Below are 24,677 nucleotides of genomic sequence, written 5' to 3'. Positions count from 1 at the left end.
TTTCATTTAATGTTACCACAGCCTGTTGGTTCCAATAGAGATTTCTCACTATTATATTAACGTCATTTTTGTCGAGTTCCTTTCTCTTCAGACATTCCATGAGAATGTTATGTTTAACTTTGTCGAAAGCTTTCTCATCGTCTATAAACGCAACGAAAAGATTTTTTGTTGGTCTCGACATTTTTGGGCGAGAGTTGTGAAACTATGCAGAGCTTTCACTGTTCCGAAGCCGTTACGAAAGCCAAACTGTCTATTACTTATATCTGCGTCGCACTTTCTGAATATTCTTGCATGTATAATCTTTAAAAATGTTTTTAATGTTTTTAAAGTGTGACATTAAGCTGATTAATCTATAGTCATTACAGTGTTTGGGGTTCTTGGTTTTTGGTAGCGGAACAAAGGTCGATAGCAGCCATTCTGTAGGTATCTCACCAGATTTATATATGTTGTTAAAAAGTATAATTATTGCACTTAAATTGTCCTTGTCTATAAGTTTAATCAGCTCGATAGGAACTTCATCTGGCCCAGGGGCTCTGACAGATTTTAAGTTGTTTATAGCATGTTGGACTTCAGATTTTAATGTTATTGGAGCTTCCTCGTTATCAATTTGTGTTGGTTTCGTTCTTGTGTCCACGAAAATATCTTCAATATCAACTTACCTCATCTTGTTCAATAAGTATATGTGTATATGATCTGGATGATTATTTTTCCACTTTAAGATTTCTGTGTGTCTTTATGTTTATCTTTGCGTTAATAGTAGGTGTTCTTAACAATCAGAATATTATCTTTAGCGAAGACTGTTAGCAAGTGGTCATTAAGATTTCTTTTCTGTCTGGTCTTAACTTTATTTATCTATGGTAACTGTATATATTGCGTTTGCTTTCCCTACCACCACTTTTAGATCATTAGCATATATGGAGGTATCTCCATATATGCTTTATGTCAATCACTTTAAATTTCCTCTTTTATTTCTGCATATTTCTTCTCTGATGGTAAAATGGTTTGTATGTTTTACTACATTCTACTACTACATCAGAGAAAATATAGTTTTCTATTATCTATTTACTTCTGCAGCCAACTGATTTAGATTTTCTTCCTTAAACGACTCTCTGGTTTAACAAGTTCGTCTCTGTCTCTGTTCTATGGCGCTACAGCCCAAATCGATTCTTGGCTTCTCCAAAATATGCCTTCAACTTTGCCGGTTCCGCGCCGATTTTTTCCAGATTTTCACTTTTCCGCGTCACCTATCACTTCATCCTCTTAACGTTTTTGTGGCCTTTCTTTTAGTCTTGCACCCTGCATTTTACTTTCTTAGTCTCTTTTCGGCAATATTTCGGTCTCCATTCTCACTACATGATCAGCCCCTCGAAGTTGAAATGACTGAAGTTGACTGAAATTTAACTTATTCTATGAACAGTCTTTCTATTAATAAATATTGTGTTTATATATGTACAGATAATAAAAAATATATTACATATGTAGTGTAACATTTGTTATAAAAACTTATAATAAAGTTATATTACCAATAGTTTTATTTTATCGAAATGACTGTGAAAAATGTATGATTTACGATCAAAAAGTGTAATTACTGATCGATTCCTATCAAGATTTTAATATCGGATATTTTTATCCATTGATTCTCGATACATATAAATTTATAAAAATATAATTTTTATTTAAAACTATATAAAACGGTATATAATTATGTAAAGAACAGATAATTACTAATAAATTATATTAGTTAGGTATAGCATGACCATTTATACCAATCCGTACGCTTCCTTCCGTTGTAGGAAACCCTTCAAATTATTGTCTAATTTTACATTTTCTACTGGATTACTAGGAAGCCCTGCAGCGGATACAGTGACAGTTCTTTATATTGTGTATTTTTCTTCCCTATATGGCGTGTATTTACACCTTCAACGACGTGAATCATTGGACAAAATTTAGATGACAGTGACATTCCAGAACTAATTAATAAAGGAATTTTATAGTTATTTTAACTTAATTAATTTGGCATCTAATTCCTGTTTCTTTACCAATATCTTTCAAAATTATAAGTAAAATGGTATAAAATAATTAAAAATTGTGTTATCCAAATAGAAAAGTATTTTAATGAACTGATTACAAAATTAAAGCTGTTTTACCTATTTTTTATTATTTATAGAAAAATTGCTCTTTTACATAAATGGACGTAGGTTTAAAAATTATTCTTTAGATGCAGATGCCAATAATCAGAGATCATTAATTTGAACTGTTAACGGTAAACATCTTGAACAAAACGTTTCTAGTTATCCAACCCCCATACATCAGACATCAATTAAACATTAGGAAAGTTTATTATCTATATATTATAACATATAGTACAGGGTGTTCCAAGATGTTTTTAACAACTTTTAATTCAGGAAGTAATGAATGTTTATATTTGGAAATGTGGAAATGTCAACTGGACCTAAAATGGATGAAGGTAATGTCAGATAAAAAGAATTTTTATTCTAAATTCAAGGGTGTACCACAATGAGGGTATTAATTTAAATAAGTACGATATATTTTCAATTTAATGTTAACTTTTAGCAATAATGAATTTTAAAATTAACATTGAAAATGTGAAATAATTTTATAGGTGTTCAAAATGACCTCCTTCCGCTTCAACACAAGCGTCAAAACGTCAAGCTGTTCCGCGATACGTGCCGTATGCATCATCTCTGGCGTAATCAGGGTAAACACTTGTCAAATTATTTTAGTTTTTAAATCGTCTACATCTGTAGGTTCTTCGTTATAAAATATTCCTTATAAATAGCCCAATAGAAAAAATATCTAAACAGAGTAGCACAGGCTATCTTGGAGGTTATTAACGGGTTCATTAGTTTCAATCTATCTGTTTGGAAATGTAGAATTAAGGTATATGATTACAATACCTCGATAAATTTTTAATGACACGAATATCCTTGTCGTCTATTCCGATATTTTCAGTATTTGCATTAATTTTACATGCTGTACTTTATCGAATGCCTTTTCGAAGTTTACGAAACATGCAAATACATTTTTTCTTTGGTCACGGCATTATTGTAATAGGATGTGAAGCGCAAACACTGCCTCCCTGGTTCCCATAGCATTTCTAAAACCAAATTGGGTATCGTCGAGATCTTCTTCGCATTTGCGTTGAATTCTGTTGTGAAGTATTCTCAGGAAAATTTTAGGAGTGTGGCTCATTATGCTAATTAATCGATATTTTGAGCATTTTCTCGCATTGTGTTTTTTAGATATTGCGACAAAGATGGATTTGAGCCAATCTGTGAGAATCACTCCGATGTTATATATTGAATTAAAAAGTCTTACTACTACTTTTATGTTATCATCCTCTATTAGTTTCAGCAACTCAGTTGGTGTATCATCTGGACCACAAGGTTTTCTAATTTTAGCATTATTTATAGCGTGTTTTACCTCTAATTTCATAATTTCTGGGCCGTCAGACAACTCTGATATATATAGCTGCCATTTTGTTCTTATTTCGTGCTCATTTTCCTCCATTTCGTCGCACCTTTCTTCCATCCATTTTTCTTTGGCAAATTTAATCCCCTTTTTTATTTTTACACCACATTCTTACCCACACCAAACATTAATTCCCCATTTAGTTAGAAAGCTAGTTTCTCTTAACCAATGCGAAATTTCCACTGACCAATAATGGGAGCTCTGGCGATTTACAATCCCATTAATATAGAAACACAAAAATTCCAATTCACAAAATTCTAGTTAAAAAGTCATAATTGTCTTGCATCCTTACTTGCATTTTGTCGATTAAGTTTACTCTTCGATCCAATTTGGTGGGTCGCAATTCATGAACTAAACACAGTTCAAATGGATCTTAACAGTTGTTTTTTAAAATCCTTTGAATTTTAGTTGAAGACACTCCAGTTTCTTCAGCAATGGATCTTATGGACACATGTGGAATATTAGTTATATATGCTAAAACATTTACCAAGTTTTGTTCGATTATTATAAGTTAGACATGATCTCTATGTTTACCGTTCGGAAATAAACCTTACCGCATCTTCACTTTAACAATAACACAATTTACATAAGACGGTGTTTTTCTTTCGGGAAAGTATTCCGTGTATAAGGCTTGAGCATTTCGAGCATTTTCCCACATTCACCTTCCATAAATCAACAATATATCTACATATTCATTAGGTGTGAATAGGAAAGGAATTTTTGCTATTATTGCTGATATTTCAAAGTTCTGTTTGAAAACTACAATGAATGGATTAGTGAGTGAAGAGAAGAAATGACAGTAGCTGTTAATATTTGTAGTTGTCAAAAAACAATTTAAACACAATCTCAAGGAGAATTTGCTTCTCTTGTGAATTTGTAAACAGTATAAAAATATGCTAGTTTCAGATATAATGAATGGCGCCATTAAATTGGTATTTGTTAACATTAATACTCTCTTCATGGTACATCGTTGAATTTGGAAGAAATAAGCCTTTTGTTTGACCTAAACTACACTCCCATAATCCATATAATTTTTTTAAACAGTAATAACGTAACAGTGCCCGTGATGACGTCCCAGATCTGCTGTATACACCAATTGATATCATTGTAAGTCCAGTTGACCTTTTACAACTTTTAACTAGAAATATTTAATATTTCTTGAATTATAGGCTATTATAAACATCTTAAAATACGCTGTATAATTATAATGTATCCTAATTTTTTATAATATTTAATTAGTTTTATATGCATGGTATTGATTAATAATTTTTTAGACCCAACCAACTGTAGCCTACAAAATAAAGAGATCCCAATATTTTAGATACAAAACGTTCGTCTGTTCGGTCTGTCTGTGTTAGTGCACATGTGCCAGTATATTACATCGCAGTGGGGTCATATAATGAGATCTTTGGAAGCATATAACTGTCCGGGGCACCTGAGGAACGTGGTCTCTGTTTATCTTTTCCAGTCAAAGATTATGGAGGAAAATGGTGTGATGGAGTACGTAACTGCTGCAGTCCCACAGGGTTCCGTTCTGAGATTAGAGAAGTATCAAAAATATAGTTAAAGGTAGAGATGTAATATCTTTCATAAAAATAGGTAGACTTAGATGGGCTGGACATGTATCAAGATCAAATGAAAATTACCGACTCAGATGAACTCTATTAGCGGCACCAGTAGAAAATAGGAGTAGTGATAGACAAAGACTTAAATGGATGGATGGTGTGGGCGACAAAGATTGAGAAAGAGGTGAATTATTCTCTATGTATTATGGTGCATTTGGGTGGATTCTATGCACTTTTCGTAAATATACATGTACAAAAAAGTTGTTCAAAATTAAATTTCCTATAAAAATGTCACCTTATAAAGTCAAAAATAATTTTTTCTTACAAAAATATATTTAAAAAACAAAGTAAAAAAACAAGAAAACACGCGATGGTCATTAATAAAAAGAAAAATCAATTACCTTTAAAATGGTCTGTTCTAGAAGGTTATAGGACTAATTCTAAGCAAAATACGGTTCTTCAAAATTGTCTACTTTTAACGATTTTACGGCTATTTTGTTAATTTCTCACAACCAGTTTTCTTTTACGTTTAGGTATATGCATTACTTTTTGTACTTTAAAATAGTCTGTTGTAAAATATTCTAGGACTAACGTTAACCAAAATATGGTTCGATATCGTGTGATGCTTGCAACGATTTAACTAACGTTTATGGATATTTTTTTTTATTTCTAGTTGCAACTTTTTTTCTTACGTTTAGGTAGGTACACGTCATTGCAAGTATGACATTTCAACGAACTATATCTTGGTTATTGTTAGTCCAAGAATATTTTACAATAGACTATTTCAAAGTACAAAACAAAAGCTTTTTTTTATTTAGTAATGCATATACCTAAATGTGAAATAAAAAAAAAGTTATGAGAAATTTCAAAAATAGCCGTAAAAGCATAAATCGTTAAAAGTGATTTCGTTTTTTAAATATATTTAAAAAAAAAATTTTGACTTTAAAAGATGACATTTTGATAGGAAATTTCATTTTGAACAACGTTTTTGTACATTTATATGTACAAAAATTGCAAAGAATTCAAACAAGAGCACTCTACTGCATAGCGACTAATTCACCTCTTTCTCTAAAACGCATCCCTTTAAATGGTGGCACTCCACGGTATTTTTATATTTGATGATGATGTTAGGTAAAAAATATGAAATAATCTATTACCTAAAAATTTAAAATGGACACACTAAAGGACACCAAAAATATACATTGTATACAGATAAAGAAAAAAAAAACAAATAATAAGTCGATAATTAATACTCATTGCAATAACAAGTAAATTAAGAAAGGTCCATTAATAATCAATATTAATTTTTTATATTATAGGTAATTAGTATAAAATACGAATTATAAGAAGCCATATACGGGAATGTGTTCATTCCGAGACTCTGCTGTTATAAAACTACATATATCAAATATTAATATTAAATAAAATAAACAACGTAATACTTACAATTAAAAAATATTTTAGCGTATGTAAAATATTTGACAGGAATCATCCGATACAAAATGTATTCTGAAAAAAAAATGAATGCGAATTAGAAGAGTAAACAGTACTTTTTATTTCAAACGCTAGGTATTAGGCGTAAAACAGTGTATTAAAATGGACTTATAATAGTATATGTATTAATAGTATAGTTACAAAAAGAACAATGGATTCTGGTACCGGCCATCATTTTCTCAAGAAATTTATTTAAAAAAGTATCAGGGAAACCAATACTTATTGGGTCTATGTGCTAAATTCTTATTCATTTTAAGTAGCATCTTTATACAACTACATTAATCAAAATTATAAGGTTCAATATTATTTTCAAATATTAATAATTGCAAATACTGACAGAATTATCTGGAAAATCACGAACAAATACACCTAACCGATTAATTGACAAAAACCTATTAGTAACCCAATTGGAACAAAACAAGTATGGACTAAATATCTCTTCATGGACACAAAAACTGAACCAACACAAATTGATAACGAGGAAGCTCCAATAATATTAAAATCTGAAGTCCAACATGCTATAAACAACTCAAAATCTAGTAGAGCCCTAGCCCAAATAAAGTTTAAATCGAGCTGATTAAACTTATAGACGAAGACAATTTAAGTGCAATAACTATACTCTTTAAAACATATATAAATCTAGTGAGATACCTACAGAATGGCTGCTATCGACCTTTGTTCCGCTACCAAAAACCAAGAACCCCAAACACTGTAATGACTATAGATTAATCAACTTAATTTCACACTTATTAAAAACATTTTTAAAGATTATACATGCAAGAATATTCAGAAAGTGCGAAGCGGATATAAGTAATAGACAGTTTGGCTTTCGTAACGGCTTCGGAACAGTGGAAGCTCTGTATAGTTTCACAACTCTTGCCCAAAAATGTCGAGACCAACAAAAAGATCTTCTCGTTGCGTTTATAGACTATGAGAAAGCTTTCGACAAAGTAAACATAATATTCTCATGGAATATATAAAGAGGAAAGGACCCGACAAAAATGACATTAACATATTGGGAAATCTCTATTGGAACCAACAGGCTGTGGTAACATTAGATGGAAATAGCACAGATCCGCAACAGATAAGTAGAGGAGTGAGACAGGGCTGTCTACTTTCACTATTACTATTTAATATAGATTCCGAAGAGTTATTTACGCAAGCACTTGAAAACTGTACAGAAGGGATCAAGATAAATGGTGAAAATATAAATAACATCCGTTATGCTGACGATACAGTCATTATCGCTGGAAGTGAGACAAACCTGCAGGTGTTACTAAACACAATTTATGATACTGGTGAACAGTTTGGCTTAACAATAAACATAAAGAAAACAAAAACCATGGTTATCAGTAAGAGGGGCAAAGTCATTACAAGGATCCAGATAAAAAATGAAAATATTGAGCAAGTGGATAAAATGAATACTTAGTAGTCTGGATTACGGAAGATCTGAATCCAAAAACAGAATGGAAAGAGACAGAGAACTTTTGACCACCAACAAAAGGCAAAAGACATCATATTTGGGGCACATACTTAGAAATGATAAGTAGGAGTTGTTGCAGCTGATTATAAAAGGTAAAATCGAAGGAAAAAGGGGTCCTGGTAGACGACAAATATCCTGTCTGAAAAACATTCACGACTGGACCGGGTAAAACACACAGACGTTCTTAAGCAAAGCAGAAGATAGAGACGAATTTGCAATGGTTATAGCCAACCTTCATTAGTGAAGACGGCACTAGAAGATGAAGAAGAAGCATAAGAACCGTTTTTATTCTTACTTTTCATTCATCACTTTTAACTTTTGTCTAAGAAGCTTAAAGTAAATTACTATTTAAATGGGAATAAGCCACAATTAAAGGTTAAAGTAAGTTTATTGATTTCAATTTCCACTTCGGAAATTGTTCTCAAAATACAAACATTAGTAAGTTGTTATAAAATTTAATAAAATAGAGTAAAATAAAATTTACTAATATTTGTATTTTGAGAACAATTTCCGAAGTGGAAATTGAGACGTCAATAAACTTACTTTAACCTTTAATTGTGGCTTATTCCCATTTAAATAGTAATTACTTTAAAATGCCACAAGAAAATACCTTCAGAACAATATTAAGTATGAGAAAGAGTATCAAGAACAGGTTCTAGGGTTTTATCTCAGCTTCTCAACGTATTATTACGATAAGTAATGACGTGTCATATGACTTAAAACTGTAAACATATTTATTGCTAATATCTTTTCTGTTCTAGTTATTTCGGCGCTTAGTTGAAAGACCTGTTCACCTGAATTATGATAACTCACACACGACTTGAAATTTCCAAACCGAATAAAACCAGTCTGAGCGACCTTCTCGAGTCTTCGATGTGAAATCGCGGCAATTCTCGAATAACGGGATTTTATATTTAAGGAGGAATTTTGTTGTAAACAGGATAGTTAGTTTTTGAAGATCGCGCCACGTTTTAAAATGTAACGCACGTATTATAATATATTATATAATTATTAGTGTAAGATAAATTAGTAATAAACACTTTAATAAATTTGTAAGTGTTATAAATAGAACCTTTTTATATATTATATTAATAATAAATAAAAAAAATAAATTAGAAGATATAAAAACATAACAGTATTAACCAACGAGCCACATATTCCAGTGCTCTTACCTCATACAATATCTAACTAAAGATTAAGCAATTACTTTTTTAGTATTTAATTCTATTTAATAAAAATATACTATTTGCGTTTCATATCTCCAACAATAGATGTATTTACCTCAACAGTATTATCGTTGTTGATATACTACTAAAAATAGATAAACCGATCATTGTGAAGAATATAAATAAAGAGATTTTGAAACTATTTTCTTGTGTAAATCAAATATTGTATTTATCTGGGATTAAACCACAATTGATTGTAAGTAATATTACAATTTACACTTGTTTTGACTTTTCGGTATCCAACCCGGAAATTGTTTTACCAAAAGATATTTACAAAACCTGTGTGTATCTATTTATTATAAAATATTTAAAGAATATATACAACTTATAATGTATTTTATAAAACATAATACAATAATTACAAGATTACAAACATACATCTAAATTATTATTATAAGCACTCTTTTGTGATCTATCTGACGGTGTGTAATTGTCTTCATTCACCATTTACATCTAATTTTTGTACGTGTGGACTATTCCAGACTGACGAACAGTATTCCGCCGACTAGAAGACTAGACCCAGGACGGATAATCGTAGGGTTAATACAAATGTTCCTCATGTTATTGTCATACAGCTTCTGAATAATGTTGTTTCTGAATTTCAGTTGTTCTGCTGTTTTTGTTAAATGTTCTTTGAAGGATGAGGTTTTAAAATGGTCACTTCTAGGTACTTTAACGTTTTATACCAGGCTAGTGCAGTGTTTTCAAATTGTAAGTTAATTATTCTTTCTGCCAGGTTGTGATTTAGGTGGAAACCAGAAACCTCTATTTTGGTGGCGGTTGGTTGGAGTACTACTTTCCAAATAGTCCACTACATGCGAAAAACTAACAATATTCCCTGATCATTTGATTAGGCAAACGTTAGATTATATTTTCGGCTTGGTAGCCAGTTTTCTCAGTTGTAGAAATTTGCTCAACAGAAACGAACCCATCCAAGGCAGAAACTTTCAAAACAACAGTTTCCGCCTATGATTGAGTTGCTCCTATCAGCATGGAAACTTATGGAAGGAATGTATACATTATAAATAATAAACTAATGCACTTTAAAATTTATGCTAATAAAGTCGACTTCTATTTGATGAAAATTATTTTTATAAATAAATTATTAAATTAATTTTATAATATAAAATTATAATAAACTCATAACTTAATTTCAAGTATTAAGTATTTCTGCCTGTACAATATCTTCTAGTTTGCTCGATATAAAATTTTCTAAACCTTCTTATATATATATATATATATATATATATATATATATATATATATATATATATATATATATATATATTGTTATGATATGTAAAATCAAGAAAATATTGGTTTGTTTAAAATATTTCAAAGTTCAAAAACATTAAAATATTTCAGATAAGTAGGATAATAAACAACAAACATTTCGAAGAAGGAAAGTTATTAAATTCTTGGATTTCCTGTACTAAACAAAATGTAAGCTATACATAAATTATTTCTTTGTTATACTTGAGTGACCCGCATAAGTTTAAGTGAAAGCCAAAGACAATTGAACGAAGTTTTTCAAAATACATTAATACAGTGATTAAAGACAATAGAAGGGATTATAGAAAGAGGTTTTTGTTAGTTTTTAAGAATTATAGAAAAATATTATTTGTAAATAAGTTTTAGGAAATTTATAATTATAGGTAAAAATTTGTTTGTTATCGAAATGAAAAAATGGGGGAATTGTGACGAGTTTTGATTGGCGGAGATTGAAAAAGGTGGGATAAGTATGTAGGAAAAAGTTTAGCGAGATTGAGGAGAGAGAAAGGAGGATCAGTTGGTTTCCAAGTCTTTAAGACGAACAGTGATTGTTCTCTGGCGGTTCCTGAAATGTAGCAAGCAGTAGTGTTGAATGTTAGTGAGTTTTTGTGGAGTTAGTGTATCTGACAGATGCTGAAGCAGCAAAATATTGTAAGTCATATTTCTCTACTTATATTCCAAGAGTCACTGTTCAGGCCAACGAGAGATTCAGTTTATCGTAAAGAGAAGATATTCCAAGAGTCATTTTTCACTCGGGCCAACGAGAGGTTCAGTTTATCGAGAGGAGAAAGGCTATCATAATTTGAGTGATTTGTGCTTTTGAAGGAGATCATTAAGGACGATATACTTGCAACAATCTGTGTAAGATTGCTGATTACATAGGGAGCGGTTGAGAGGAGATAATATAGTCTACAAGGAACAAGGATTTGGACCACTCATCATCAGAGAGAGATATTTTTGTTTCTGCAGTTTTTTTTCTTTTATTGATAACACAATTTTTACACGTAATTTAGAAAGGATATAAATATTTTGATTAGGAGAGTTAGAATAGTTTGGGATTTTGAGATTTCAATTAATATTGTTTGTACCATTAATTTTGATTGTTCACGTACGGAGAACAAAATTTTGAGAATCCTTATATGAGATTTGTTTATTGAAAACTTTTGAGTGTGAATTATTTCATTATTTTTATTTCAATATATAATGTTAGATCATATGTGTTTTTTATTATTCCGGTATTCTCTGGACCTTACCTTTCACATGTAATAGCATAGATATTGAAGCACGAATTTAACCCTGAGATAAAAGAATTAAAATTGTGATAGAGTAATAATCATATCATTTAAATTTTTTTAATTAATAAAAAAATTTAATTAGCTAATTATTGCTTGGCGCACCAAGACTTTAAATATCACAATAATATATATATATATATATATATATATATATATATATATATATATATATATATATAAATACGATCCGAAATTGTGTATAGAGAAAAATGTATAGAGAAAAAGAAGAAGAAGACAATCAATTTGTAAAATTATGTTATAGTTATACTTTATAGTGTTGGTGAAGTGCTAAAATAGAGACTTCGTCAATTTTAGATTTATGTTTGAACTAGGACTTTCTAAATTATGGAAATCAATAGATTTAAGAATAGTTTGTAAATTTATAAGTTGCATTGAAATATGATATTATCTATCTGCCGTTTTCAGGGATTCATTTCTGTTATCTCAAAAGCGACCCTTAACGGTGAAGAAGAAAGTAGAAAGTTATTGTTTTGTATGATTTGTACACATTTACGGGAATTTGAAATTAGTTGAGTTTTAAGAATTTGGAGAGTTTTGGAATTTGGTTGAATGCAAAGAAAGGATGTTTTGATTGGTTACAAGCAATTATGGAAGGGGTAGACAGACGGGAATGAGATTGAAAAAGCAAAGAGGATCATCTGCTGTTGGACTTGAAGCGAGTGAAGACAAAATCGAAAGGAGTTTGTTTTTTTAAACCGGTGAAAAAAAAATTATTGTTGTAAAAAGTAGTGCAAAGAAAGTGTTGAAAGCTGTAGTTGCGATATTTGCAAGTAAAATAATTTACTATTTTTGGAGCGAAGCGTAGATAAGGAAAATTTTGGCCTTCCAATAAGAGAAATAAACATTGTTAGGAGTTTATCTACAGTTTTGTTTTTATAAGCAGAACCCGGGAAGGAGTGTGTTGGATAGGGAACTAATTAATGTAGGTAAATCCTTTTAGAAAAATACAGAGGCAAATTGTGAAAACGAGACATTGTTTAAACTATATTTCATTTGAATTATTTTGTGGTTAATTGAAGACATGAGTTGATAAAGGTGCTATGTCCATTTTTTTCAAAAAATGACTTATTTGTATATTTGGTTACCTAAAGTCGTAATACAACCCCTGAATAACTCAAGATTCTTAAATTGTTAATAATAAGGATTATTTTAATTGATAAAGGTACTATGTCCTATGACTAAGTACCCTTTTTTATTAGATAAAGGTGCTATGTCCATATTTAAAGACCTAGCACCTTTATCCACTAGATAGTGGGAAAGTTTTATTTACATGGTAGATGCCATGTGACATTTTAAGGTTATGTTTGTTGTTTATCACATCTTTCAACATGGGTTCGAGAAGTAAAAGAATGCTAGAATTAGTAAAAAACAAGAAAATATGTGTTTCAAATAAAGGTAAGTCCGAATAGAGAATTTTTTTGTAGATAGAAACTGTATTTTGTACTTCTCTAGAGGTCAATACCAATGCGGTGATTTTGGAGCAGTCAAGCACTAGTGGACTTCAAAAGAAGGTCAACTCTAAAGCAGGTAAGCATATTAAAAAATTTTTTACTACCTTTATTAATTAATCATCTCTTTTTAATAACAATTTACCCCCTTTGCAATTCAATTTTTTATTTAAAAAAATATAGATATAATATACATTACTTGAGTTATTATTACATACATACCTACCTATGTACATAAATTAAATTTTTAGACTATATGGATAATAGTACTGATGAAAGTGTTACATCAGGCAGCGAATATTCCCCTTCCAGTGAAAAAGATTCAGAAGAGGATTCTGATAACTCAAATATTTCTTATTCGACGAGTCTCATAAACAAATATCCGGGTGTTGATAGAGTCAAATGTAAAATGTTTTCTGATAACCAAGAAATTAAAAAGGTAAAGCTAAAAAAGTTAAGATTAAGAAATAAAAATAGAAATTAGAAATAAGTATAAATTTAATAAATAACTAAGATATTTTTAAGGTTCCGACAAACAGCAGGGAAACCCCGGATAGGATTGACGCAGTGCAGGAGGAAATACCTCGGGAAATACGTATAGAAGACCATAACCAGCAATTCCATGTTACTGCCGATGAAATAAGTAGAAGAGAAATTGTTTAACCAGTTTTAAAAATAACTAAAAAAAGAGTCCGGAAACCTGATAATTGGAAACGAAATAAAGCTGCAAGGTTAAGACAACAAGGTAAAGAATATATTTCTCAAAAGACTGGTAAAGGGATGAAAGAAAAAACAATTGAAAGAGATTTACTGTGTAAAGAAAAATGTAGACTAAACTGTACTGAGAAGTTTAGTATTGCAAGCAGAGAAGAAATTCTAAGAAAATTTGATAAGGTAGATACAAATTCCAAAAATATTTTAATTTTTAAAAGTATTAAGATGCAGGAAGTTAATCGTCACCGCCCTCAGAAAAATATAAAAACGAAAGCTTACAGCTTTAAATATTTTATTACGTGTGATAAAGAAAATACATTAGTGTGTAAAGATGCTTTCTGCTCTTTATACCGAATTGGACGAAAAAAAGTCTTTAAAGCTCAAAATGACTTAAAATCTGTCCAGGTAATGCCCTCACCACATAAGCAAGAGCATCACAAAAATCTAAAAAAAATATCCGATGAAGTAATAAACTGCATTGAAAATCATATCAAGCAGTTTCCTTCAGAAGAATCACATTATTCTAGGACTAAATACCCACATAAAAAATACCTTTCCCCTTTACTAAATTTAAACCGACTTCATCAACTGTATATAGAGGATTGTCAAACAAAAAAGCTCGAAACTAAATCTCTCGTAAAGGCCTCTTCTTACAGACATATATTTGAAACAAGGTTTAACTTATCTTTGGTGTACCAAAAAGTGATACTTGCAGTTTATGCGATGCTGGAGAGAACTCTTTAGAGCACTCAAATAATTTTCAACTTGCTTTTGCGCAGCAGAAAGTTGACCGCGAAGCAGTAAAAATTTCCAAAGAAAATTGTTACATAACAACGGATCTTCAACAAACGATGCCTTTGCCAAAGCTATCAACGTCAAAATCTTTTTACTTAAGACAAATGTGGCTATACAACTTTGGAGTCCACTGTTTAACCAGTTCTGGTCATAAGTCCTATTTTTTAACATGGACTGAGGATATTGCCAATAGGGGAAGTAATGAAATAGCAAGTTGTTTGCTACGATTTTGTCTGCTTCTTAAAGAAGAAAATCCCCAAATTGATCATTTAATAATTTGGTCAGATCAATGTGGGGGACAAAACAAAAACTTCTCCATTATGAACCTTTTTCAATACCTAATATTAAATAAAATATTTAAGATCATTGACCATAAATTTCCCGAAGTTGGTCACAGTTACCTTGACTCTGACAGAGACTTTGGAAGAATAGAAAAGGTTCTTAGAAAACATCAGAATATTTATATACCAGACCAATATCGGGAAATTATTAGATCTGCGAGTACCAAACAAAGTGTATGCCTTAACATGGAACATTTCTTTTATTGCTTTGAAACTCTACCTGCAAAACTTCATTTAAACAAAAGACTCACTAATAGTCTTGACCAAAAAATAAATTTTCGAGATAAAGTGAAGTGGTTAAGAGTAAGTTGTTTTGGAAAATACTTTTACAAAACTAGTTTAGATCCTGATAGTACAAAGTAATAGTTGTTTTACAAAAGTACCTAAATGCGGTGGTTTGACTTCTGAAAAAATTTCAAATCTACAAGATCAACTTACGTTTATTCCAGCAGAGTATAAATGGTATTATGATATTGTTTTAGAAGAATGTTTGAAAAACCCTAAGGAAAAACGTAATTCATGTTAAATTTAAATGTTTCTATGTCTTTGTTTATAAATTTTTAATGTATCTTACTTTGCTTTTGTTAATCTGCAACTAAAATTTAATTTCCAGATTATTTAATAGTTTTTTTTTATTATTTTTTTAAAATTTAAATACAACATAGGTGCCATAACACCTTTCTCTACTCAAGTTTATACCAACATCTGCATCAAATGTTGGTTGATTAAGGTGCTATGTCCATTAAAATTAAAATTACTAAAAAAGTTTAAATTCTAGAAAAACAAAAAATATTATATAAAAAAGTACAAAACGATTCTAATCTAATAAGATATTGGTAATTTTTATAAAATTTAATAAAAAAAATATGTAAGTGAAAACGCGTTTCCTTCAATTACTCAATATCTGAAAAAGTGGACATGGCACCTTTATCATCTCATGTCTTCAATTGTATATGCAACAGAGTAATTTAGGAAAACATTTCATTATCATCATCTACATCAACTAGCCTCTAACGTCCACTGCTAAACATAGGCCTCTCCCATGCTTTTCCACTTAGTCCGATTTTGCGCCATCTGAATCCAGTTTGTACTCACTCATTTATTATAGGGAAACATTTATTTATAAGATATTTTTAATTGATTTCTTTTATCCCTCTGTTTCCCTCTGTTTACGAGTCGCCATTGATAACATATAGGTATTAGTTACATGCTCTTAATTGGATTTTGAGCTTTTAGACTGACCTCGGCGTGCGATATAACACGGAAATTGTATAGTTTTAAATACCTACAAACTAGGCATTTTAGAATATTGTGGATTATATAATACATGTACTAGTTTTTTCAAATGGATTTATTTCTCATTTAACTATTTAAATTTACACATAAACCTAAACGAGGATCAGTTCACACTCACACAAAATGTTCTATACTTAAGATGATGCTACAAAATTAAGAATTAACAGCCTCTGGTCTTGAAAAGCTGCTCAGCTGAAACAAAAATCAGAAGCAAAAACCAAATATCTCAAAAACTCATTGGAATATAGTAATAAAACTTAATCCCAAATGGAGAGTAAAAGGGATTTATTAAAAAAAAAAAAAACCGTACCAAAAACCTGATCTATAAAAACAAGAATACAAATCGAAACGAACACGAAAACCTACATAGGCGCTAGCCGTAATACAGCTAAATTAAAAAAAATAGCTGAAAATAATTCCCATAAAAGACAGTCCATATATAAACTCCTGGACAAAACGCACCAATTTAATTAATCTAAATATTTACAATATAAACACATAATAAAACTAAGTTACATTGAAATAATAATAAACACCTACACATAAGTCCAACATGACTTTATCATGACCTTATATGCCTTATTGTTGCTTTAAAAATTTGTTTTTGCCGGAAATGTGTAAATAAGCTAGCATAACTCCAAATGGCAAAAAGTAAAAAATTCAGTAAAGTAACACAATAAAATGCATCTGGATCAACACCAATACCGTGTAGACCCTCCTCTACTTCTTATGACTGCATTTATGCGTCGAGGCATGCTTGATATCAAATGTTCAACAAAAGCTTGCGGAATATTCTTCCATTCTTCAATAACGACCTCAATGAGTTGGTTGTGATTGGCAATAGGGGGTCTACGACTTCGAATCTTTTTTTGAGATAGTCCCATAGATGCCCATAGCATTCATGTCCGGACTGTTAGGTGGTCACTCTAATAGTGGAATATCAACATCATTTAGGTACTCAATAACCTATCGAACCAGAACAAGCGTTTTCTTGCATGAATAAAAAATTAGGTCCAAGAAACGGCACAAAATGCATTACCTATTCGACAATAATATTGTCTAAGTAATAATGGGCATGCATAGACCTCGTACGAAACATTTTAGAGCCATCACCAAAAGGTACTTTAGGAGAGATATTGCAGCTGGTAAACCTTTCTTCTCGCCTTCGCCAGACACGCTCACGACCATCTGGAGCTTTTAGGCTTAGTCTAGTCTCATCGAAGAAAAGAACTCATTTCCAATCATCGATGGTCCAATTTTGATGCAATATTGCAAAATTCAATCTCTAAACCCTGTGTTCTCTGGTAAAGAAGAGTTTTTTTGGTCGGTTTCCTATTGCTCAATTCTGCTTCATGTAAACGTCTTCTAACTGTTCGAGACGATATTGCGACATTTTGAACATCTGCTGGTTCATTTTTTAGCAAATTACTGGTGACTCTCCTATCTCTGAGAGCACGTTGTCTCAAAAAACGATCATCAATTTGATTAGTGCAACGTTTTAGCCCTTGCTCTGTTTCATTATATCGCCTCACCTTGCGACTGATACTGGAATGATGTCTTCCTAACAAACCTGCAACGTATCGCATTGAATATCCTTCATCTAGGAGAGTCGATGCTTGCACTGCCTCCTCCATTAACAAATTTCTTTGGCGGTTCATTTTTTTATGTGTGATGAAAAATATCACAATAAAAAGTTTGTTTCTCACAAGAACTTTGCTTTAGTCGGCACTTTTTATGAAAAGTTTAACTCACTTTGAGTCTAAAACGAAGTATAATACAAATTATTGTTAAAACAAGACTATTACTAGCTTACATAACAACTGTCACTATCAAACAAGGTCCATAGGTAACTTGTCGTACAGTAAATTATCAATAAATAAAGATTATTGAGAAAAATATGAGTGGTGCGTTAATTTTGTGCAGGAGTTTATATTAATAAGATAATATATAAATAGGCTGACTTAAAATACAGCGCTACTGAATAATTCTACTGATGGTATTCCAAGCCGGTCTCGTAAGCTGTTTTTTCTTGAAACTTGGGTCAAGACAGATGTTTAAAATCCGTCTAAACAACCACATTTTAAATTCTATAGTTTCTGTATTAACGGTTTGGCATATAATCCGTATTAACAGTTTCTTCATTCTTACAAAAATTGATATCCCTTTTCCTGTCTTGTTCTTTTAGTGCCTATCCGTTTCGGATGTTGGCGATTATCAAGGCAATCTATATTTTGCAAGCTGGTGATCTAAAATGGTTTGTGATTGTGTTAAACCACGTACGTAGATTTTTCAGGAAATAAATCCTTTGCCTTTTTTCGTTTACTAGTTTTTAATTACCAAAGATGTAACTTAAAGTTAATTAAATTACATTTAAAGGGGTTTTACCCACATATCTAGTGGCTTCAAACATTTAGATCCAGATAGCACTGATGGTGGAATAGTTATTTCAAAAACCTTCTGTTATGTAGCCCGATAGAGTTTTTATTGTTATATTTTTTATAAAGGAATTTTTAAATAAAAGTTCTTTAATTAATAATTTGACAATGTACTTCGGTGAAAAACATACTCTTGGATACGCCTGGGCTCGCTTCAGATTAGTTGGTCAATATCTTCCTAGAAGATTTCATTCCATGCCCTAAGTAATTCCCTCCGAAGTGCCCACAAAATTTAAGGCGGCTACCATAAACTAAGAAGTCTTCGACTCATTATGTCCCACACGTGTTCAATTAAGGATATAACTTGAGATCTCAGTGTCCAGGACAAACGATTGACTTTAGCTCATCCAGCATATAAAGAACTCCATGGTGACCCTTGCAATGTGTCGTCTTGCGTTCATCATTATCATAAGTGGCTCGACAATCCGTTGTGGATCTTGACCTGCTCTCAAAGTGTCGATTCCTGGCAACTTCCCTCCATTTTCTGACCCTTAGAATCCGTAGGTCTTAAAACGTAGTCTATTTTATGTAAAACATCTATTGCCTCTCTATTATGTGAATTTAAAAAGTGTTAGTATGGTTGGTTGCTATACAGTTGATATACAGCCGCCTGGAATCGTTTTCGGAGGAGATTATTGGTGAATACCAATGTGGCTTCAGACCAAAGAGGTCAACTATAGACCAAATACATATGTTAAGAGGTATACATGAAAAATGTGTTAAATATAACATACCTATTTACAACTTGTATATTGATTTCAAACGATGAAGTAGATCGACAAAAGATGATTAAAGCAACTGTCTATGTTAGGGATACCCAATAAGTTGGTTAAACTTATACGAATAACTCTGGAGGGTTCCAAAGCTATGGTGAGAATAGATGGAGATGTGACGCAGGCCTTTGATATTGAAAATGGAGTTAGACAAGGTGATGCCTTATAAAAACACTTTTTAATGCAACTTTAGAAGCTGTTTTTAGAAAACTGGATATAAACGGCTGTATTCATACAAGATCAATGCAAATATGCGCATATGCGGATGATGTTGCCACAATATGCCGCAACAAAAGGGTATTAGGCGAAAAAGTTATAGAACTGAAACGAGAAGCTGCTACGTTTGGTCTATATATAAATGAAAGCAAAACAAAATATATGGAGTGCACAAAATCGAAGGAACATAAGAATCTGAAGGTAGACCACTATACCTATAAATATGCCTTCACTTTTCCCTACCTAGGCTCAATAATAAATGACAACAACAACATCAGTCAAGAAATACAAGCACGGATTCTTAGCGGTAGTAAGTGCTTTTATGCATACAAACACTTAATGAAAAGTAAGTTACTGAATCGTGAGTCTAAGCTGAGAACCTACAAAACAGTAATTAGACCAGTGGTCACATATGGATGTGAAACGTGGACCCTCTCAACCACTGATGAAAATCAACTGAGAATATTTGAGCGAAAAATACTAAGGAAGATATTTGGACCAACCCACTGCAGCGATGGTTCGTGGAGAATTAAAATGAACCACGAGCTGGATGAACTAATGCAGAGCACAGATATTGTCAGATTTGTAAAGTCACAAAGACTAAACTGGCTTGGTCACCTAGAAAGAATGCCAGATAATCGAGCTGTAAAAGTAGTCCAGAGATGAAAGCAAGCCCCAAGGAAACAGAACAAGAGGAAGGCCCCGTAAAAGATGGATAGACGATGTAGAGAGGGATTTTAAAACCATGAACATCAGGCAGTGGTGAGGGAAAGTATCCGACTGGGCAGAATGGAAGAATATTGTTAAGCAGGCCAAGACTCACAAAGCGTTGAAGCGCCATTAGAAGAAGAAGAAGAAGAAGTATGGTTGGTTAATTATTCTCAACTGCAAAATTAATTTTAAATTTTTTATGTTAACTTGTGTAATTTCTTGTTTGGATATCATAAAAAAGTTTAATCACTGTTTCAATGCCTATTTAATTTAGATCGATAACAATTTGGTAGTTATCCTTCACTTGAACCTCAACGTGGGTCTCGGAGAAGAACAGGCAGAATAAAGAGACACAACAATAAATTTTCATAAATTAAGCGAAAAGCAACGAAAGCTTAATGATTAGAATATCACAGTATAGGAAATTCTCAATCCAGAAGATACTAGGTTTATTGAAATTCACAGCAGTCACCGTAGTGATTGGATAGTTGATAACCAGATACAAGAAGCAGATGAAATCACAGATAAGTATAGAAAAATCTGATCTCAGTACCAACCAAATTAAATATGTAAACGAAGAATTAATATTAGTGAGAAACTTTAAATTACCTATGATTAGATTTTAAATTACACATTTTGGTTCGATTATAATAGAATATTTTTTATTATTAGGATACATTCTTTTTAAATAAAAAATTTAGTATTTTTTATCTATCGATATTACTGCCTAACTACACATAATAATACACCTTTATAATACTATACGTTTATACATTATTATAAAGTATCAACAATTTTTGTTCTTTATAAAGTTTATTAAGCCCTTTTACAGGTGCGCCATCTGGTAGGAAACGCGTTATTTAAACGAATATGGGTATACAATAATGATTTCTTGCTGGATCATTAGTTTACGAAGACGCTTGCGCCATCTTTCGGACAAAACCAGAAATAAGAGAATATGAAATAGGATTACTACATTCCTGTGTACACAAATAGTTAGATGCCTTTATTTACTAACTAAAGAAATCAATCTCTAAATACATACGTTTATATTAATTTTAAAGGATACTGAAAAATTATTTAATTCATATTTAATTTATACGGGCTAGAATCCCATAAGCTGTCTATTTCAATTGATAAATATGAAGCGGTGTGTTTTACAAAAGAACCACGCAAAGCAAACCTTCCGTTAATCTCTCTTAATAATAACAATAACATTCTCTTTAAAAATCAGGATAAATTCTTGAGCATCACATTTCATAAAAACTTGAAATGGCACCCTCACATTGACAAAGTTGTACTTAACGCAAAGAAAAACATCAACATATTAAGAGCATTATGTGGAGTTTGGTGGGGTACAGATCCTAAAACCCTAATTATGATCTTTAATGCTTTAATTAGCTCTCATATGGATTACGGTTCCTTTTTATTCAGTCCAATAACGCAGAAATGCAGCAATAGCCTAAATAAAGTATTTTTCGGGGGACTCAGAACCTGCCTGGGGTGCATGAAGTCCACTCCACGCATGGGAATCTTAGCTCAGATTGACCTGGAACATAGAACCTAATACTGGGCGATAAACTTATGTCTAAAATTATTAAAATCAATAGTCATCCAGTAATAGTGACACTTCTTAATATACGTAGAAAAATCATAAATAAAACAATTTTCCACAAGACAAACCTCGTACCTCTCCTTGTTACGGCTCTTGAACATTTTCTCCCTTATTAAAATAAAATTCATAAACACCCAAATTTTCCTTGTTATGACTTAGATTTTAACACACTAATCATCCCAATACAGACTTTAAACTGTAATATTAAGAAAAATGAATCATCAACCAAACGAAAATTCTTAATAATCACCCAAAAATACAATAAGGATTTCTCCTTTGTATATACTGATGCCTCAAAAAATAAGAGGAGAATAGGATTTGGAATCAATATTCCCAACATTAACTTCAAGTTTTCTTCTAGGCTTCCTGGTGAGATATCTGTAACAAAAGCCGAAAATGTGGCAATTTACCAAGCAATTAAAATTTTAATATCTAAAGGCATCAAGAAGGCTGTTGTGTTTTCTGACTCTCTAAATCCTATAACTAGCCTCTGATGACTCAATCTCCCTGAAAACAAAAAATCTCATCTCATCAGCAATTAATAAGTGTTTTGACATTTTAATATCATGGATTCCAGGTTATTCTGATATTCCTGGTAATGTATAAGCTGACTTACTATCCAAAATAGGAAAAAACTTAAATATTCCCTTAGCTATGTTATTAGATTCCCGAGATATTCTAAACCCCATAAATTATTGATATATTTGATCATTGAAAATTTGATTGATTTGAATTATTGCAAAAATTATTGATATATTTAAAATCAATTGGGGAGCAATACTGCGAAAGAAAAGCTATCAATATACGAGAATCCAAACCTCTTTCTCCTTTAGGGCATGGTTCTCAACCCTAACATTTAAAAACAGAAGACATATCACCACACCATAATAATAAGAATGAGATCAGGTCATTGCTTAACTAAACACCATCTTTTAAAATTAAAATAATAGACAGTCCGGCATGTGAATGCGGATCAGTGGAGGATTTAAACCACACATTTTCTTTGAATGCCCCATTAATGTTATTCCTAACATGGATTTATATTCAATTTTTATTTCAATGAAATTCCAAACACCAATCTTAATAGACACAATCTTAATATCCCCTAATGAAAAGTCAGTCAGTGAAGTCTCTTGTTTCTTGTTTCAGTTTCTTACCTATAATAAAACTAATTTGTAATTTACGATGCTCAACTTTAATTCAATGTTTTTTGCCTTTCAGTTTCTCCTTTGTGGCGTCCTATTTATTGTAACCTTTCCATTATCATTTGTTTACGATATGCGTTTATAACTACCTAACCTCAAATTTAAAAATTCAAAAAAAAACTACTGCCACCTTACGCAAATGTCAGCGGCCCTGATATGGTTTGGAACCTGATTACATCACGATCGCCAACAAATAGTGCTGGCGAATCGCCTCGCAGCGAAGCCATAAAAAACAAAAGAGAAAAAGTTATATATCCTTAAAATTAAAAAAAAAAAACTTCATGAAATCTATAGAAAACAAAAGAGAAAAGAAAAATTTTGGGGTTAAAGTGCAAATACGTATCATTTGTAACGAACATTTTGATTTATTAGCAAAAAAGTCATTAAAGATGGAAAGTTGACTAAATATTAATTTTCTAATTCAGATTTATGTACAATCATTAAAAATAATTTTAAAGAACCTTGAAAACAAGCATGAAATGAATCCAGCAAACTGATTTCCTTCCAATATGCGATAATTCAACCAAAAGTGAGTACTGAATACTGGTTTAAAAATTATTCGGTTCCGCGTAGATATATAATATCTGTAATTAGAATGAAATTAGGACACCCCTGTTAACTTTTACGTTTAGCTAAAATTATTTTTTTTGATTCAGACTTGAAGAGTGTCCAAACTAAGTGATCTAAGTGCCAAAACATAAAATTTAAACATAAAAAAGTCCGAGATCATGTGCTGTGCTAATTGATCTAAGTGCCATTTGCAGGTTGACGTATTGTCGTTAGAATCGATTGATGAATTTGTGTTTTAAAGTAAATACAATGGATTCTAGTGCGTTTGATGATAAAAAGAAAACAATATCGTCAAGAAAAAAACAGAGTGAAGCTAGATTGAGTGGAAAACCCTACATTACACAAAAATGTAAGCTGCAAAAACTTGGAAAGGCCATTCCAAAAAATGAGGTTAGTACGAGATTTTTAACAGATATTTCGCTTGAAATTTGTGAATAGCTACCTAAAACTTTTTTTATTGCTACTTTGGCTTTGTTGAGATGATATATTATCATGAGATTTTTCTATTTTAGATCACGTGCAAATGTAAATTCAGCTGCAGAGACGTGGTTGATATGAAAATTAAGCTTTTCGACTTGTATCATGGCCTTGAACTCAACGAGCAAGGCAGCTATCTCATGGGATTATTGCAAGTTTTACCAATCCAACGTCGCCGCAATGGTAGTTCTGGTGATTCATCAGAAAGTAGACGACAGTGTACCGTAGCTTTT

This window comes from Diabrotica undecimpunctata, chromosome 7 (assembly GCF_040954645.1).
Source record: "Diabrotica undecimpunctata isolate CICGRU chromosome 7, icDiaUnde3, whole genome shotgun sequence".
NCBI classification, from domain to species: domain Eukaryota; kingdom Metazoa; phylum Arthropoda; class Insecta; order Coleoptera; family Chrysomelidae; genus Diabrotica; species Diabrotica undecimpunctata.
Note: the sequence above shows the minus strand (reverse complement) of the source record.